Source organism: Coregonus lavaretus, assembly GCF_964263955.1.
Source record: "Coregonus lavaretus genome assembly, chromosome: 10".
Taxonomy (NCBI): domain Eukaryota; kingdom Metazoa; phylum Chordata; class Actinopteri; order Salmoniformes; family Salmonidae; genus Coregonus; species Coregonus lavaretus.
This window is the reverse complement of record NC_139997.1, coordinates 12,897,058-12,912,057: the sequence shown is the minus strand read 5'-3', so window position 1 is coordinate 12,912,057 and position 15,000 is coordinate 12,897,058. Positions and strand designations below refer to the sequence as shown.

The 15,000-nt window shown below is 44.8% G+C and overlaps 1 pseudogene across 1 annotated transcript in view; it reads left to right on the top strand.

Moving 5' to 3' along the window:
- LOC311135828 (membrane-associated phosphatidylinositol transfer protein 2-like) overlaps positions 1-15,000 on the top strand; it is a 51,862-nt pseudogene that overhangs the window by 32,910 nt on the left and 3,952 nt on the right. Inside the window, exons 6-12 of the transcript XR_014615420.1 lie at positions 209-304; positions 8,206-8,316; positions 8,500-8,564; positions 12,522-12,612; positions 12,759-12,912; positions 12,990-13,179; positions 14,795-14,980. The product of XR_014615420.1 is annotated as a membrane-associated phosphatidylinositol transfer protein 2-like (transcript). The remainder of the gene's footprint in view (positions 1-208; positions 305-8,205; positions 8,317-8,499; positions 8,565-12,521; positions 12,613-12,758; positions 12,913-12,989; positions 13,180-14,794; positions 14,981-15,000) is intronic.

Here is a 15,000-nt window from a genome sequence, read left to right as displayed (position 1 = left end):
CCTGTTGGAGTCATGTCCAACTGGGTCATCAGGAGGGATCAGCCAATCGTGAAGAAGAAAATGGACTATTTCAAAATAGAGATAGCCTCAATGGCGCTGCCCATGCTGTCACAGACGCTATATTTGGCACATATACAAAGATGAGTCCTCTATCTATCTCTGCGGCCCCCACTGATTTAACTCTATTTCCTATTTCCTGTCCACACAGGAAGTCCCATCCACCAGAACATCTCAGAGTGGCGGATGCAGAGTATCGCTCGTGACTCGGAGGACAGCACTGACGACGAGTTCTTTGACGCTCACGGTATGATATTATATGTTATTACAAACAGTTATTACAGTGACTACATCAGCTGTTACTAATGTTATATCTATCTCATCAGAAGATTTGTCTGACAACTAAGATATGTTATTCCATGTCATTAAATGTTGTTATATGACTGTTATTACATGTTATTACAACATCAACTGTTACTGATGTTATACTGAAGTTATACTGATGTTATACTGATGTTATACTGATGTTGAGCTGATGTTGAACTGATGTTATGCTGATGTTATGCTGATGTTATGCTGATGTTATGCTGATGTTGAACTGATGTTATGCTGATGTTATGCTGATGTTATGCTGATGTTGACTCCATTTGGAAGACCCATTTGCGACCAAGCTTTAACTTCCTGACTGATGTCTTGAGATGTTGCTTCAATATATCCACATAATTTTCCTTCCTCATGATGCCATCTATTTTGTGAAGTGCACCAGTCCCTCCTGCAGCAAAGCACCCCCACAGCATGATGCTGCCACCCTCGTGCTTCACGGTTGGGATGGTGTTTTTCGGCTTGCAAGGCCCCCCTTTTTCCTCCAAACATAACGATGGTCATTATGGCCAAACAGTTCTATTTTTGTTTCATCAGACCAGAGGACATTTCTCCAAAAAGTACGATCTTTGTCCCCATGTGCAGTTGCAAACCGTAGTCTGTCTTTTTTATGGCGGTTTTGGAGCAGTGGCTTCTTCCTTGCTGAGCGGCCTTTCAGGTTATGTCGATATAGGACTAGTTTTACTGTGGATATAGATACTTTTGTACCTGTTTCCTCCAGCATCTTCACAAGGTCCTTTGCTGTTGTACTGGGATTGATTTGCACTTTTCGCACCAGTACGTTAATCTCTAGGAGACAGAACGCGTCTCCTTCCTGAGCGGTATGACGGCTGCGTGGTCCCATGGTGTTTATACTTGCGTACTATTGTTTGTACAGATGAACGTGGTACCTTCAGGTGTTTGTTCCCAAGGATGAACCAGACTTGTGGAGGTCACAACAAAAAATTTTTGGAGGTCTTGGCTGATTTCTTTTGATTTTCCCATGATGTCAAGCAAAGAGGCACTGAGTTTGAAGGTAGGTCTTGAAATACATCCACAGGTACACCTCCAATTGACTCAAATGATGTAAATTAGCCTATTGGAAGCTTCTAAAGCAGGGGTGTCAAACTCATTTTAGCTCAGGGGCCACATGGAGGAAAATCTATTCCCAAGTGGGCCGGACCGGAAAAATCATGGTATATATAACAGTGTGTCCAAAATAGTACAAGCACAACATCACTATTAATCATAAAACACGTCAAGTTTATTTGAAAATTCTAAAGAAAAAGAACACACAAACACACAATGCCTCAGTGATTAACAGAACTGTTTCACAGATCACAGAACTATATCAGGGTGTCATTTCTCAGGCAGAAATGTAGATACAAATAATGAAATCCTGTTCCCCAAACAAGTGCAAGAATCACAGAGTCAAGAATAGGTTAAATATACAAATAAAATAAAATCAATTAAAAACAATAGCACATCAACATAAAAACATATAAACATAAAGCTGGAGCCTGAGGACAGTGTCCAAAAGCACAACATCACTATTAATCATAAAACACCTCAAGTTATTTGAAAGTTCTGAGGACAAAGAACAAACAAACACACAATGCCTCAGTGATTCACAGAAGTATATCACAGATCACAGAACTATATCAGGGTGTCATTTCTCAGGCAGAAATGTAGATAAAAATAATGAAATCCTGTTCCCCAAACAATTGCAAGAACCACAGAGTCAAGAATAGGTTAAATATACAAATAAAATAAAATCAATTAAAAACAATAGCACATCAACATAAAAACATATAAACATAAATCTGAAAGCGTTGCTCAAACTCCCGTAACAGTCCAGTTATTTTATCTTTGAACCGCTTCATGTCTGCCACATGTTGGGTCGCGCACACATTTTTCAGACAGGGGAAGTGAGCTGCATCACCACCGGCAAGTTGCGTCTCCCACAATGACAGCTTCAACTTGAAAGAACGTATGCTGTCATAATACTGCGTGACAACTTTGTTGCGCCCTTGCAGCTGTTTGTTCAAGTTATTCAGGTGCTCTGTAACATCCACCATAAATGCAAGGTCCGGCATCCATTCTGCGGAATGAAATTCTAACACTGGTTTGCCCTTTTCTTCCATGAACTGTTCAATTTCTTCTCGTAAATCAAAGAAACGCCTCAGCACAGCACCTCGGCTTAACCATCTTACCTCAGTGTGGTATGGCAGGCCATAGATGTGGTCTTTCTCTCTGAGAAGGCTGTCAAACTGACGGTGATTCAGGCTTCTGGATCGGATGAAATTAACAGTTTGGATGACCACCTTCATGACGTTATCCATCTTTAATGACTTGCAACACAAAGCCTCCTGGTGCAAAATACAGTGAAAAGTCAAAAAATCACGTCCTCCATTTGCAGATTGCACTTTCTCTCTGAACTTTGTCACAACGCCTGCTTTTTTCCCGATCATTGAGGGCTCACCATCTGTAGCCAGGCTGACAGCGCGGGACCAGTCCACTCCGACCCTGTCCAGCGCGCCGACGAGTGCGGTAAAAATATCAGCTGCTGTCGTTGTATCTGTCATCGGCACCAACTCCACGAACTCCTCGGTGACGGTCAATGTGTCATCAACTCCGCGGATGAAAAAATGGCCAGTTGTGCAACATCTGTAATGTCCGTGCTTTCATCAATTGCAACCGAAAACGCAATAAATGACTTTACTTTTTGCTTCAACTGGCTGTCCAAATCCACTGAAAGATCGGAAATCCTGTCTGCAACTGTGTTTCTTGTCAGGCTGATATTTGCAAAAGCCTGCCGCTTTTCAGGGCACACAATCTCCGCTGCCTTCATCATGCATGTTTTTACAAATTCACCCTCACTAAATGGTTTTGAAGCCACTGCGATTTCATTAGCAATGAGGTAGCTAGCTTTCACTGCAGCGTCACTGATGTCTCGGCTGTGAGTAAACACAGACAGCTGTTTCTTCAGACCCGCCAACAGTTCATTCACCTTCTCTCATCTCCGCTGTCCTTGAAAGTTGTCATATTTGTCGGCATGAAGACTCACATAGTGGCGACGAAGGTTATATTCTTTCAGCACTGCAACATGCTCTGAACACACCAAACATACAGCTTTCCCATTCAATTCCGTGATTAAATAGGATGACCATTTTTCTTGGAACACTCTGCACTCTGCGTCCACTTTTCTCTTTTTTGACAGAGACATATTGGGGCAATGAGGGTGCCAAAGCACATAATGTTAAAAGTAGAAGCCGTAATAAATATCGCGGGCAAAACAAAGTAGCTCATTGGCTGCACGTGCTTGACCTACTTGCTCTGCCCCGGTATAAACAGTTTGCTTGCTTAACACAATTGCTATTGCGCCATCCAGTGGACGCAATTGGAACAGCAGTTTATTTTATTGAAAAATTGCAGCGCATTTTTATACTTAAAAAAAAAATAATAATCATCTCGCGGGCCGGATTAAACCCGTTTGCGGGCCTGATCCGGCCCGCGGGCCGTACGTTTGACACCCCTGTTCTAAAGCCATGACATCATTTTCTGGAATTTTCCAAGCTGTTTAAAGGCACAGTCAACTTAGTGTATGTAAACTTCTGACCCACTGGAATTGTGATACAGTGAATTATAAGTGAAATAATCTGTCTGTAAACAATTGTTGGAAAAATGACTTGTGTCATGCACAAAGTAGATGTCCTAACCAACTTGCCAAAACGATAGTTTGTTAACAAGAAATTTGTGGAGTGGTTGAAAAACGAGTTTTAATGACTCCAACCTAAGTGTATGTAAACTTTCGACTTCAACTGTACATGGCGGAGACTCAATCAAACTAGTCGTCTTGACTTCTTTCTTATGTCATTCTCGTTGTCACCAAAAGTTTAAAAAGTGTTGATAGGGGACAGAATGCGGTCGGACCATCATATAATTGGAATATACATTACTCTTACTGAATTTCCACGTGGGCGAGGATATTGGAAATTGAATCAAAGCCTATTGGATGATAACTTGTTTTTAACTAGGACAGAGGAATTTATAACAGATTTTTTCCAACATAACATAGGTACAGCAAATCCCCTTATTGTATGGGACACTTTTAAATGTGCCTTTAGAGGCCATGCAATTCAGTACTCATCTCGAAAACAAAAGCAATTTAGGTCAAAAGAGTCCATACTAACAAAGGAAATAGAAGGTCTAACAGAACAGATAGATAGCAATAAAAACTGTACCATAGAGGCTCAGAATAAATTAGAGGAAAAACACTGATTGTAAATTGATTTTTTTTGTTTTGTTGCTAAAAGTATTATTATATTATTGATCGATTGACTATGACTTTTCAGATCACCCAGTAGTGCTATCTGCAGGGTTAGCTCCAGGTATGCTGATGTTATACTGACGTTATGCTGATGTTATGCTGATGTTATGCTGATGTTTACTGACGTTATGCTGATGTTATGCTGATGTTATGCTGATGTTATACTGATGTTATGCTGATGTTATGCTGATGTTATACTGACGTTATGCTGACGTTATGCTGACGTTATGCTGATGTTATACTGACGTTATGCTGATGTTATACTGACGTTATGCTGATGTTATACTGATGTTATGCTGACGTTATGCTGATGTTATGCTCATGTTATACTGACGTTATGCTGATGTTATGCTGATGTTATACTGACGTTATGCTGACGTTATACTGATGTTATACTGACGTAATGCTGACGTTATATTGACGTTATACTGATGTTATACTGATGTTATACTGACGTTTGTCACACTCTGGCTCCGGGACTGTGTGTTAGAGCCAGGGTGTATTTCATTTGGTGGTGTTGGGGATGGGTGTGTTTCATTTGTTTGTGTTTAGTGGTGATTGGTCAATGACTCCCAATCGGAGGTAACGAGTGTCAGCTGTCGGCTCGTTATCTCTGATTGGGAGCCATATTTAAACTGTGTGTTTTCACTTTGTGGTGGTGGGTTTTTGTTCCATTGTTCCATGTTACGTGTTCCTTTTCAGTCATTGTAACTGTGGACTTCACTATCGTCATTTGGTTTGTTGTTTTCGTGGTTGCTTTTATTTAATAAAGTCAACATGTTCGCTCAACACGCTGCGCCTTGGTCCGCTTCCTTAGACGATCGTGACAGAAAAACCCACCATCAAAGGACCAAGCAGCGTGTCCAGGAGCCTAGGGTCTGGACATGGGAGGAGATTTTGGACGGAAAAGGGTCCTGGACTTGGGAGGAGATCCTGGATGGGATGGATCGCCGTCCATGGAGCGAAACTGTGGAGAGGCGACGGAGAGAGGAGCAACGGCGTCGGCAGGGCCATCGTCGGAAGGACGAGAGGCAACCCCAAGAAATTTTTGGGGGGGGGCACATGGCTTGGGCGGCTGGGCAGCAGGAGGCTGCCACAGGTAGACGTGGAGAGAAGGCTACCGGAGTACGGGAGCCATTGGCGAGTAGAGGGAGGGAAGTTGTTGTGGCACGGCGTGAGAGACTGAAGTGTGTTACCAGTCCGGTCCGGCCCGTTCCTGAGCCCCGGTTAAGGCCAGTGGTGTGTGTTCCCAGTACGGACCGGCCTGTGTCTACTCCACGCGTCAAGCCCACGGTGTGCGTCGCCAGCCCAGCCCGGCCTGTTCCTGCGCCACGTACGAAGCCTACGGTGTGCGTCGCCAGCCCAGCCCGGCCTGTCCCTGCGCCACGTAGGAAGCCTACGGTGTGCGTCGCCAGCCCAGCCCGGCCTGTTCCTGCGCCACGTAGGAAGCCTACGGTGTACGTCGCCAGCCCAGCCCGGCCTGTCCCTGCGCCACGTACGAAGCCTACGGTGTGCGTCGCCAGCCCAGCCCGGCCTGTCCCTGCGTCACGTAGGAAACCTACGGTGTGCGTCGCCAGCCCAGCCCGGCCGGTTCCTGTGCCACGTACGGAGCCTACGGTGTGCGTCGCCAGCCCGGCCCGGCCTGTTCCTGCCACTCGCACCAAACCAGGGGTGCGAGTCGCCAGCCTGGTCCAGCCCGTTCCGGCTATTCGCACCAAGCCTCCTGTGTGTCTCCAGAGTCCTGTGCGTCCTGTTGCTGCTCCCCGCACTAGCCCTGAGATGCGTGTCCTCAGCCCGGGACCACCAGTTCCGGCACCACGCACTAGGCCTTGTGTGCGTCCCCAGGATCCGTCAGCCAGCCATGAGCAGCCAGATCCGTCAGCCAGCCATGAGCAGCCAGATCCGTCAGCCAGCCATGAGCAGCCAGATCCGTCAGCCAGCCATGAGCAGCCAGATCCGTCAGCCAGCCATGAGCAGCCAGATCCGTTAGCCAGCCATGAGCAGCCAGATCCGTCAGCCAGCCATGAGCAGCCAGATCCGTCAGCCAGCAATGAGCAGCCAGATCCGTCAGCCAGCCATGAGCAGCCAGATCCGTCAGCCAGCCATGAGCAGCCAGATCCGTCAGCCAGCCATGGGCAGCCAGATCCGTCAGCCAGCCATGAGCCGTCCAGCCAGGATCCGCCAGAGCCGTCCAGCCGGGATCCGCCAGAGCCGTCCAGCTGGGATCCGCCAGAGCCGTCCAGCCGGGATCCGCCAGAGCCGTCCAGCCGGGATCCGCCAGAGCCGTCCAGCCGGGATCCGCCAGAGCCGTCCAGCCGGGATCCGCCAGAGCCGTCCAGCCGGGATCCGCCAGAGCCGTCCAGCCGGGATCCGCCAGAGCCGTCCAGCCGGGATCCGCCAGAGCCGTCCAGCCAGGATCCGCCAGAGCCGTCCAGCCGGGATCCGCCAGAGCCGTCCAGCCGGGATCCGCCAGAGCCGTCCAGCCAGGATCCGCCAGCCAGCCAGGATCCACCAGAGCCAGCCAGCCAGGATCCGCCATTTAGTCCGGTGCTGCCCCTTAGCTCGGTGTTGCTCCGTATCCTGGTGCTGTCCCTTATCCTGGTGCTGCCCATTAGTCCGGTGCTGTCCCTTAGCTCGGTGCTGCTCCTTATCCTGGTGCTGTCCCTTAGTCCGGTGCTGCCCCTTAGTCCGGTGCTGCCTCTTAGTCCGGTGCTGCCCCTTAATCCAGGTGGGTTAGGTTGTAGGGTGGTCAAATGGAGGAGGCTACTAAAGCGGGTAGTGACTATGGTGGGGTGGGGACCACGACCAGTGCCAGAGCCGCCTCCGAGGAGCAACACCCACCCAGCCCTCCCCATTTTTTGGGTTAGGCGCGGTCGGAGTCCGCGCCTTTGGGGGGGGGTACTGTCACACTCTGGCTCCGGGACTGTGTGTTAGAGCCAGGGTGTATTTCATTTGGTGGTGTTGGGGATGGGTGTGTTTCATTTGTTTGTGTTTAGTGGTGATTGGTCAATGACTCCCAATCGGAGGTAACGAGTGTCAGCTGTCGGCTCGTTATCTCTGATTGGGAGCCATATTTAAACTGTGTGTTTTCACTTTGTGGTGGTGGGTTTTTGTTCCATTGTTCCATGTTACGTGTTCCTTTTCAGTCATTGTAACTGTGGACTTCACTATCGTCATTTGGTTTGTTGTTTTCGTGGTTGCTTTTATTTAATAAAGTCAACATGTTCGCTCAACACGCTGCGCCTTGGTCCGCTTCCTTAGACGATCGTGACAACGTTATGCTGACGTTATACTGACGTTATACTGATGTAATGCTGATGTTATACTGATGTTATACTGATGTTATGCTGACGTTATGCTGATGTTATGCTGACGTTATGCTGACGTTATGCTGACGTTATGCTGATGTTATGCTGACGTTATGCTGATGTTTACTGACGTTATGCTGATGTTATGCTGATGTTATACTGATGTTATACTGATGTTAAACTGATGTTATGCTGTGTCTGTCTCTTCAGAGGACTTCTCTGGAGATGAGGATATGTTATTACATGCCAAGGAGATGAACAAGTGGAGTTCCAATGACCTGATGGACAAGATAGAGACTACAGAGACAGACGATGGCCAGGGTAGGAGCACACACACAAGTTCAGTTCCTCATTTAGATTTCAGATCTTCATGTCTCGTCCTTCAGGAAGTTAATTAGTTAATTAAACATAATTGTGTGTGTGTGTTTTCACATGTGTTTGTCTGCGTGTCTGTCTGCGTGTGTGTGTCTGTCTGTGTGTCTGTCTGTGTGTGTGTATGTACAGAGAGCCTGTATCAGGAGTCGGGTGAAGAGTATGCAGTGACCAGTAGTGAGGAGCGACTCCTTGAGGTATGCTTCCATTGTAGCAACAGTATGAGGAGTTTATGAGAGTAGTAGTGAGGTTCTCACAGACCTGGTAAACAACGACATGAGGTTCTCACAGACCTGGTAAACAATGACATGAGGTTCTCACAGACCTGGTAAACAACGACATGAGGTTCTCACAGACCTGGTAAACAATGACATGAGGTTCTCACAGACCTGGTAAACAACGACATGAGGTTCTCACAGAGGATTACTTACTATAGCATCATAATTTCTTAACAACATTTCTTAACAATACATTAACAGCAATGTTTGCAGTTGAACTGTTTATCTTTGGTAATGTAACAGTTGACTTGGTGAAGTTGTCTGAAGCTGATCCCAGGGGGAGGGGAGAGAAAGCATCACAGCGTCTCTGGGGATAGTAGATCACACACACACACATATTATATCAGTGTTTGTTGTTGCTCTTTGAGTTCAGCAGCACGTCTCTCTGATACAGACACGTAGACACCACACAGGCACACACACACACAGGCACACACACACACACACAGGCACACACACACACAGACACAGACACACACACACACACACACACACACACAGGCACACACACACACAGGCACACACACACACAGGCACACACACACACAGACACACACACACACATCATCTCAGTGTGTTATCCTCTCTGTGTCCAGCATCACGTCTCTAGTAAACAGAGACGTCGTTCCACTGTCAGGTCCCGCAGACGACCAGCTGTAAGTCTGACCTCTGACCTCTGAGCCCTAGTCCAGACCTCAGTGGACTGAGGTTCAGAGGTTGTTTGTAGCCTTTAGAACGCCAATGCCCTGTGGTGTGAGTAGGTTCCCAGTAGTACAAGGTAAAACAAATCCTGCCATTTTTACGGTAACTTACTGGCAGCCAGTTACTTGTAAGTTACTGTACACTGTTAAACCAACGTTTCTTTGGAATTTACGGTAACATACTGTACGTTTTTATACAGTAAATTACAGGTAAATGGCTGCCAGTAAGTTACCGGAAAAACAACAGGATTTATTTTCCGTGTAGGGTGTTGTGTCAGATGACTCAGATCATACTGTAGGCCAGAGACTGCTGCGCAGAGCGCAGAACAGCCAACAGAGAGAAGCACGAGATTGAACTTCACTTAACTTTCTAGAGTTTTCCCTGTTAGTTAACACTATCAACGTTTCCCTTTACTGTGGCAATTGTGATTGAATCAACGCAATATTAGCCACTTTCAATGCAACATACCGAAACAAAACAAACTATGCAAGAGTTATAGATACTTTGTAGTCAGCAATAGGGGAGTGATTGCTTCCTACAAGAGCACAAAACATGTACATTTCTAGACATCTTTGAAAAGCCAGTCAGGTAAAGATATTTTTTTTGTCTTAAAGGGGCAGTGTTGTATTTTGAGACAGGCTTGAATAAGCTAAGTAGCCAATAGGCAGAGGGTAGCATATTTTGTCTGATTCTCTGAATGGGAATAATAATGCATTTTATTTTGTAAAGTGGTTTCTTGCATCAAATAACACAACAACATATTCAGTCACCTCCTTGTCTGAAGGACAAGTGGATAAACAGGTTAATGTCAAGCCCTGCATGTTTTTTTTTCAAAAGTCTCATGGAATGTAGGCCTACATTGAACACCACACATGTTCAAGTTTGCGCTCATCAGACCTGAAATTTGCTCAGTGCCTACATAAAATAGAGGGAACATTGCTGTAGGCTGTGAAAATATGTTGTTTTAGTTCAGATAGAGAGTGGTGGAATTGTCTATTTTTCTTTAAAAAAGTTTGGACACCCCTACTCATTCAAGGGTTTTTCTTTATTTTTACAATTTTCTACATTGTAGAATAATCGTGAAGACATCAAAACTATGAAATAACACATGGAATCATGTAGTAACCAAAAAAGTGTTAAACAAATCAAAATATATTTTATATTTGAGATTCTTTTAAGTAGCCACCCTTTGCCTTGATGACAGCTTTGCACACTCTTGGCATTCTCTCAACCAGCCTCATGAGGTAGTCACCTGGAATGCATTTCAATTAACAGGTGTGCCTTGTTAAAAGTTAATTTGTGGAATTTCTTTCCTTCTTAATGCGTTTGAGCCAATCAGTTGTGTTGTGACAAGGTAGGGGTGGTATACAGAAGATAGCCCTATTTGGTAAAAGACTAAGTCCATATTATGGCAAGAACAGCTCAAATAAGCAAAGACAAACGACAGTCCATCATTACTTTAAGACATGAAGGTCAGTCAATGTGGAAAATTTCAAGAACTTTGAACGTTTCTTCAAGTGCAGTCACAAAAACCATCAAGCGCTATGATGAAACTGGCTCTCATGAGGACCACCACAGGAAAGGAAGACCCAGAGTTACCTCTGCTGCAGAGGATAAGTTCATTAGAGTTAATTGCACCTCAGATTGCAGCACAAATAAATGCTTCACAGAGTTCAAGTAACAGACATCAACTGTTCAGAGGAGACTGCGTGAATCAGGCCTTCATGGTCGAATTGCAGCAAAGAAACCACTACTATAGGACAGTGTTATGATAAGTTTCTCGGGTATCAAAGAATCAAGGATGCAAGGATATACTTAGACACTTTGTAGACAGTTAATGCAAATGTTTAATATTCGTACCGGGTTCGTTACAACAATGACCAGAGCTTTGCCCTTGGTGTTACGAACTAACTTGAACAAAGAAGACACTCTACCTTATATACCTTCTATTAACCTCTTCTTGGCATACATCTGGTAAGTCTCCATGGGCACTCCCTGTCTTTGATGTTCATCACTCTTTACCCCAAGTCAGTATCCTGTCCATCAATCATGCTATCCTAAACATCAGTAATCTCCTTTGACATAATGGAATGTAGACTTTCTGTCTCCTAACCACTTATCTAGTAACTCTAACCTGTTCCCCACGATACTATAACATGACATCATTACACCATAAAAAACATCATATCAGACAGCAATAAGAAGAAGAGACTTGCTTGGGCCAAGAAACATGAGCAATGGACATTAGACCGGTGGAAATCTGTCCTTTGGTCAGATGAGTCCAAATTTGAGATTTTTGGTTACAACCGCCGTGTATTTGGAGACGCAGAGTAGGTGAACGGATGATCTCCGCATGTGTGGTTCCCACCATGAAGCATGGAGGAGGAGGTGTGGGGGTGCTTTGCTGGTGACACTGTCTGTGATTTGTTTAGAATTCAAGGCACACTTAACCAGCATGGCTACCACAGCATTCTGCAGCGATACGCCATCCCATCTGGTTTGCGCTTAGTGGGACTATAATTTGTTTTTCAACAGGACAATGACCCAAAACACACCTCCAGGCTGTGTAAGGGCTATTTGACCAAGGAGTGTGATGGAGTGCTGCATCAGATGACCTGGCCTCCACAATCACCCGACCTCAACCCAATTGAGATGGTTTGGGATGAGTTGGACTGCAGAGTGAAGGAAAAGCAGCCAACAAGTGCTCAGCATATGTGGGAACTCCTTCAAGACTGTTGGAAAAGCATTCCTCATGAAGCTGGTTGAGATAATGCCAAGAGTGTGCAAAGCTGTCATCAAGGCAAAGGGTGGCTACTTTGAAGAATCTAAAATATATTTTGATTTGTTTAACACTTTTCTGGGGTTACTACATGATTCCATATGTGTTATTTCATAGTTTTGATGTTTTCACTATTATTCTACAATGTAGAAAATAGTAAAAATAAAGAAAAACCCTTGAATGAGTAGGTGTGTCCAAACTTTTGACTGGTACTGTATACTCTGTATGCCATTTAGCAAAGCGACTTACAGTCATGCGTGCATACATTTTATTTATGTGGGTCTCCGGAATGGAAGCCACTAACCTGCCGTTACAAGCACCATGCTCTACCAACTGAGCTACAAAATAATAATAATAATCAGTGTCCACCCTCTCTCCTCCTCTTTCTCTTGTAGGATGGGTCGTCTCAGCAGTGTCTGACGCCCTCCAAGATCCACGTTCTGGTTCTGGTCCTTCACGGGGGTAACATCCTAGACACTGGAGCAGGTATACAATATAACAACTTTATTTATAAAGTGGACAACACTTAAACAACACAAACGGTTACAGTAAACACTTAAATAGTGTTCTTACTTTGTTTATTCTTGTAAAGACAATGTAACAATATTGTATTTACACATAATTACTCCCAGGTGAGCCAAGTAGTAAGCAGGCTGACGTCAACACTCTGAGCGGAGCGTTTGAGACAGTGATGAGGGTGCATTACCCAGCAGCCTTAGGACGCATTGCCATTCGCATGGTCCCCTGCCCGGCGGTGTGTGCCGACGCCTTTTCACAGGTTTCCAAGTGAGTACACACACACACACACGCACACACACACACAAACACACAATCTAACCCTCTCTCCTCTCTCTCCGGTCCAGTCTCAGTCCCTATAGTTATGATGAGGGCTGCCTCTCCAACAGTCAGGACCACATCCCTCTGGCTGCACTGCCTCTATTGGCCACTTCCGCTCCGCAGTACCAGGACGCCGTGGCAACCGTCATCCAACGAGCCAATCAGGTGTATGGAGACTTTATCAGGTCCTTGGAAGGGGCATCCTTCTCCGGACAGGTCAGTGCAGGAGTCAGGGGTCAAAGTTTAGGGGTTAATGATTTTTGCTGATTATCTAATACAGTGAGCTCCAAAGGAATTGGGACAGTGGTTAATGTTTGTTTTGGCTTTTTACTCCAGCATTGAAATTATACAATGACTTTGAGGTTGAAGTTCAGACTGTCAGCTTTAATTTGAGGGTATTTTCATCCATATCGGGTAATCCGTAAAATAATTACAGCATTTCTTATACATAGTCCCCCCATTTTAGGGGACCAAAAGTATTGGGACAAATTCACTTATATGTATACTAAAGTAGTAAAAAGTTAAGTATTTGGTCCCATATTCATAGCACGCAATGACTACATCAAGCTTGTGACTGTACACATTTGTTGGATGCATTTGTTGTTTGTTTTGGTTGTGTTTCAGATTATTTTGTGCCAAATAGAAATGAATGGTAAATAATGTATTGTGTCATTTTGGAGTCACCTTTATTGTAAATAAGAATAGAATATGTTTCTAAACACTTCTACATTAATATGGATGCTACAATGATTACTGATAGTCCTGAATGAATCATGAATAACGATTAGTGAGAAAGTTACAGAGGCATAAATATCGTACCCCCAAAAAAATGCTAACCTCCCCAGTATAATAATAGTGAGAGGTTAGCATGTCTTGCGTCTGTAACTTTCTCATTTATCTTTATTCACAATTAATTCAGGACTATTCGTAATCATGGTAGTATCCACATTAATGTAGAAGTGTTCAGAAACATATTCTGTTCTTATTTACAATAATAGTGACTCCAAAATGACAACACATTATTTACTATTCATTTCTATTGGGCACAAAATAATCTGAAACAGAACCAAAACAAACAACAAATGCATGGCCTCCCGAGTGGCGCAGCGGTCTAAGGCACTGCATCACAGTGCTAGCTGTGTAGCTGCCAGCCGCGACCGGGAGACCCATGAGGCGACACACAATTGGCCATCGCGCTCTAACGACTCCTGTGGCGGGCCTGGGCGCATGCACGCTGACACAGTCGCCAGGTGTACGGTGTTTCCTCCAACACATTGGTGCGGCTGGCTTCCAGGTTAAGCGTGCATTTCTCTCTCATCGTTATTCATGATTCATTCAGGCCTATCCGTAATCATTGTAGCATCAAAGTGTTTAGAAACATATCCGTGTTTCGGAGGATGCACAGCTCTCAACCTTCGCCTCTCCCGAGTCCGTACAGGAGTTGCAGCGATGGGACAAGACTGTAACTACCAATTGGGGAGAAAAAGGGGTACAAAAAAAAAGAAAACAGAAAATGCATCCAACAAGTTCGTAGAGTCATAAGCTTGATGTAATCATTGCGTTCTAGGAATATGGGACCAAATACTAAACCTTTGACTACTTTAAAACACATATAAGTGAATTTGTCCCAATATTTTTTTTTGCAAAAAGTGCTGTAATTTCTAAACGGTTCACGGATGTATGGATGTAAATACCCTCAAATTAGTCCTTGTATCATTTTAAATTCAAAGGGCTGGAGTACAGAGCTAAAACACAAAACATTTGTCACTGTCCAATACTTTTGGAGCTAACTGTATACATTGAAAGGTGTGTGTTTTCTCTCCTCCTGTAGGTGTGTGTGATCGGGGACTGTGTAGGTGCATCCTAGGGTTTGATGCGCTGTGCAGCAGTAACGTCACCGTCTCAGAAAGCCAGAACAGCAGCAGACGAGGCAGCACCGTCAGCGTACAGGTACCTCTATCTATCCCCTTTAATTCCATCCCACAGGGCTACTCTTGGACTAAAAAGCACTTTCAATGTAACTCTCTTAATCTCTGT